This window comes from Schistocerca serialis, unplaced genomic scaffold, assembly GCF_023864345.2.
Source record: "Schistocerca serialis cubense isolate TAMUIC-IGC-003099 unplaced genomic scaffold, iqSchSeri2.2 HiC_scaffold_1218, whole genome shotgun sequence".
Taxonomy (NCBI): Eukaryota; Metazoa; Arthropoda; class Insecta; order Orthoptera; family Acrididae; genus Schistocerca; species Schistocerca serialis.
Window position 1 is genome coordinate 72,501 of NW_026047423.1, and position 5,000 is coordinate 77,500.

Here is a 5,000-nt window from a genome sequence, read left to right on the forward strand (position 1 = left end):
GGCCGCCCGGGAGTGTGTCCCGGGGGCCCGCGCGAACACGCAAGCGTCCGCTCAATTATTCTGCAAACAGGAGGAGGCTGAGCTCCCCTGCACAACACACCTCGAAACCCTCTCAGGTCCCGGCGGCGCGCAGCGCCGTCCTAAGTACTTGGTCGGGTTCGAGAGAGGCGCAATCGCCCGGAGTTAGGCGAGTAGACGCTTTAGGTGCGACCACCCGTGCTCCCAACTGAGCTTGCCGCTGCCGACAGAGGCCCGGGAGCGTGCTGTCGTGGCATTGCCGGCGGGAGACAACACGCGCCACCTACGGTGACCGGCAGCTCCAACGCCAGCGCCACAGAAGGACAAAAGCCCTACTTGGGTGCCGAAGCGAACTCTCCCAGCACAGCGCACGCGCCAACACGTCCGCACAGCTGCGATACAAACCACCTGCGAGAACCGCTGGGGCGACCGAGCAGCAGACGGCGTCGCGGCGCCGAGCGCCGGGCGGCGGCGCATCCTCAGCGCACAAAGTCCTCAATCGGACCAGCACACTGCAGATGGCCACCGCGCTTCGCACCGGGCCCGCGAGGACCTACTTTGGCCGCAAGGCGCCGCGAGCAGGGGGCGCCGGCGCGCAGCTGCGCCGCCTGCCGCGTCCGTCGGCCGGCGCGCCTGCCACCGGCCGCCCCCACCAGCCGGCTGTAGCGCGTGCGCCCACGCACCGCGCTGCCAGCACGCCGGGCGGCCCCCCCTCACCGGCCGGGGACGGTCCCACCCAGCCACCGCCGCGTATCGCCTCACACCCAGATCCCCTTTCACGTTCGTGGGCATGGTGGGTCCCCTTTCACGTTCGTGGGCATGGTGGGTATCCCTGAAACAACCGGTTAATAGCTCGACCGATCGTCGCCAACACTGATTCACCTCTAGCGAGAACAACCGCACCACAACGGGTTACCGGTTGTTCATTTGCGTAACGTCACCAGCAAACGTACACGTCCATCGCCATTTGCAACGAGTATTGCATGCCTGTGTCAGGTGTCACAACACACTACGTCTGCCCACATAGACGCAACAACATGTGCACGCCTAGAGAACACGTGGAAGGTAGACCCCGTACGTATGCGGTGTCCATTGCGCGAACGACTGTCAGCCCGCCTCTGCAGCATGTCGCAGATGTGGAACGCGGTGCAACATGCTATCACGGTGTGTGAGAAGAGACGACTACGTCCGAATACACGCTCCACTACATCAACAGACTGCTCATGCTGATCGCCATCCAGGGCGTCCGTTCCTCCCACACGTCTGTATGGCGTACCACACTGCAATCCAGCTCTTATAGGGAGACGACACGTAGCTGCGTGCACAATATTTGGACTGTATGGTCCGCCGTTGCTAGGCGCTGTCGTCATACGGTCACATGGGCCACGATGTATCATTCAGTACATACGGAGCAATGTGCAGTACAGTTTGTGGGTTTTGCGTACATCGGCGGACAGGTGACAGGCCGTACCACAACGTAGGCTGAGTACGTCGGCATGCGAAGGGCATTGAACATGCAAACTTCTCACCGACCAGCTTGCGAAGGCAGGGGGGAAGGGGGGGGGGCATGTACGTCCTGCTGCTATCCACACTACAGTGTATAGCAGGAGCATGTGGAAAGTCAGCAACACCTGCAAGGTGTTTAACATGACGCGATACACAGGGGACCGGGCAGTGCGAGTAGCGAACTATATTGCGAGGGTTGCGGTTAGGCAACACTACACTACTTTAACGGGTTGCATAACAATTACAGAGCAGGTTCAGCGACAACGTGCGTCAGGTTAAGGCGCAATATAGTTTAGGTTACGGCGCACTTTAGGTTAGGTTAAGGCACATTATAGGTTAGGTTAAGGCACAACATGGGTTACGTTAAGGCACAACATGGGTTACGTTAAGGCACAACATGGGTTAGGTTAAGGCACAACATGGGTTAGGTTAAGGCACAACATGGGTTAGGTTAAGGCACAACATGGGTTAGGTTAAGGCACAACATGGGTTAGGTTAAGGCACAACATGGGTTAGGTTAAGGCACAACATGGGTTAGGTTAAGGCACAACATGGGTTAGGTTAAGGCACAACATGGGTTAGGTTAAGGCACAACATGGGTTAGGTTAAGGCACAACATGGGTTAGGTTAAGGCACAACATGGGTTAGGTTAAGGCACAACATGGGTTAGGTTAAGGCACAACATGGGTTAGGTTAAGGCACAACATGGGTTAGGTTAAGGCACAACATGGGTTAGGTTAAGGCACAACATGGGTTAGGTTAAGGCACAACATGGGTTAGGTTAAGGCACAACATGGGTTAGGTTAAGGCACAACATGGGTTAGGTTAAGGCACAACATGGGTTAGGTTAAGGCACAACATGGGTTAGGTTAAGGCACAACATGGGTTAGGTTAAGGCACAACATGGGTTAGGTTAAGGCACAACATGGGTTAGGTTAAGGCACAACATGGGTTAGGTTAAGGCACAACATGGGTTAGGTTAAGGCACAACATGGGTTAGGTTAAGGCACAACATGGGTTAGGTTAAGGCACAACATGGGTTAGGTTAAGGCACAACATGGGTTAGGTTAAGGCACAACATGGGTTAGGTTAAGGCACAACATGGGTTAGGTTAAGGCACAACATGGGTTAGGTTAAGGCACAACATGGGTTAGGTTAAGGCACAACATGGGTTAGGTTAAGGCACAACATGGGTTAGGTTAAGGCACAACATGGGTTAGGTTAAGGCACACCATGGGTTAGGTTAAGGCACACCATGGGTTAGGTTAAGGCACACCATGGGTTAGGTTAAGGCACAACATGGGTTAGGTTAAGGCACAACATGGGTTAGGTTAAGGCACAACATGGGTTAGGTTAAGGCACAACATGGGTTAGGTTAAGGCACAACATGGGTTAGGTTAAGGCACAACGTAGGTTAGGTTAAGGCACAACGTGGGTTAGGTTAAGGCACAACGTGGGTTAGGTTAAGGCACAACGTGGGTTAGGTTAAGGCACAACGTGGGTTAGGTTAAGGCACAACATGGGTTAGGTTAAGGCACAACATGGGTTAGGTTAAGGCACACCATGGGTTAGGTTAAGGCACAACATGGGTTAGGTTAAGGCACAACATGGGTTAGGTTAAGGCACAACATGGGTTAGGTTAAGGCACAACATGGGTTAGGTTAAGGCACAACATGGGTTAGGTTAAGGCACAACATGGGTTAGGTTAAGGCACAACATGGGTTAGGTTAAGGCACAACGTAGGTTAGGTTAAGGCACAACGTGGGTTAGGTTAAGGCACAACGTGGGTTAGGTTAAGGCACAACATGGGTTAGGTTAAGGCACAACATGGGTTAGGTTAAGGCACAACATGGGTTAGGTTAAGGCACAACATGGGTTAGGTTAAGGCACAACATGGGTTAGGTTACGGCACAACATGGGTTACGTTACGGCACAACATGGGTTACGTTACGGCACAACATGGGTTACGTTACGGCACAACATGGGTTACGTTACGGCACAACATGGGTTACGTTACGGCACAACATGGGTTACGTTACGGCACAACATGGGTTACGTTACGGCACAAATTAGGTTAGGTTACGGCACAAATTAGGTTAGGTTAAGGCACAAATTAGGTTAGGTTAAGGCACAAATTAGGTTAGGTTAAGGCACAAATTAGGTTAGGTTAAGGCACAAATTAGGTTAGGTTAAGGCACAAATTAGGTTAGGTTAAGGCACAAATTAGGTTAGGTTAAGGCACAAATTAGGTTAGGTTAAGGCACGATATAGGTTAGGTTAAGGCACGATATAGGTTAGGTTAAGGCACGATATAGGTTAGGTTAAGGCACGATATAGGTTAGGTTAAGGCACGATATAGGTTAGGTTAAGGCACGATATAGGTTAGGTTAAGGCACGATATAGGTTAGGTTAAGGTACGATATAGGTTAGGTTAAGGTACGATATAGGTTAGGTTAAGGTACGATATAGGTTAGGTTAAGGTACGATATAGGTTAGGTTAAGGTACGATATAGGTTAGGTTAAGGTACGATATAGGTTAGGTTAAGGTACGATATAGGTTAGGTTAAGGTACGATATAGGTTAGGTTAAGGTACGATATAGGTTAGGTTAAGGTACGATATAGCGTAGGTTCAGATACACATTGTTGTAGGGAAAGGTGTATTGGGGGGGGGGGCGGCAGGTTCGTTGATAGTGATTATCGTAATTGGATGCCTGCGGTATTATCCGATTTGTCACGTCAGGATGCACTTTTGGCTCATGACAGGCGGCGCTCCGATTCCATGGTTGTGGCAGATCTGTGTCTTTCATTCCTGCCATTGTTTGTGTGCTGTGACAGGAGGCAGTATTGTGATGTTGGGTGCACCACTGTGTAGGACATGTGTGGGTGTTCGTGGCTTAGCTGAGCAATGTGCGGATGTCGGAAGGGTGGGATATTGTGTTTTCTGGGTGGACCTCCCGGTCTGGTAATGATAGTGTGGATTGTGTCATGTGGCGGAGAGGATGCACTGGATGTTCTTCCATGCTGGTGGTTAGATATTGTGTGTGATAAGAGAGTAGTGTGTGATAAGAGTGTCTGGCTGACGTGTGGTTCTCATTGTGTGCAGAGTCTTTCAGCATGTATAGGGACGGTTGTATATATTATCTGTATTCTGATGGCTCTGCATCTATTACTAATCAGTGCCGTGTATACGGTTACTCTAGTTCCAGTCGAAACTGTTCTATCTCTGTACATTAGTGACACTGCGGCTCCACTATGTTGCCGCCCCTGTCGGCCGTTTCCCCCAGTGTATGGCTAATGATTATCAGCAATCAGTCTATTAGTCAATACCGGTAGTGTGACGACGTCAAATGTCCGGGATGGGGGAAGCTACACCCTTCCCGTGGGTCAGGGCCTAGAAAGACTCTTCCCACGCAGGAGACTCGGACTGTCGTTACTCTTCCGAGACATATATGTGCCCAGCGTTTTTTTGCGGCTG